We start from the raw sequence: 275 nt of genomic DNA, 5'->3' as shown, positions 1-275 counted from the left end.
TGTAAAAGGATAAAAGATTAGTGAGGCACGACTTTCCTTTAGTAAACCCATGCTGTGATTCGTGAATTAAATTATGTCTGTCTATATGGTCCCTAATACTATCAGCTATTATTGACTCAATCATTTTACCTATAACTGACGTCAAACTGATTGGCCTATAGTTCTCCATAGAAGATTTGTCACCCTTCTTAAATATTGGAATAATGTGTGCCTGCCTCCATGAAACAGGCACCCCCTGTGTCTGGCGACTTCCTAAATACTTCTGTTAACTGCCC

Source organism: Eriocheir sinensis, unplaced genomic scaffold, assembly GCF_024679095.1.
Source record: "Eriocheir sinensis breed Jianghai 21 unplaced genomic scaffold, ASM2467909v1 Scaffold1372, whole genome shotgun sequence".
NCBI lineage: Eukaryota > Metazoa > Arthropoda > Malacostraca > Decapoda > Varunidae > Eriocheir > Eriocheir sinensis.
The sequence above is the reverse complement of the archived record's forward strand: the minus strand, read 5'-3'. Positions refer to the sequence as shown.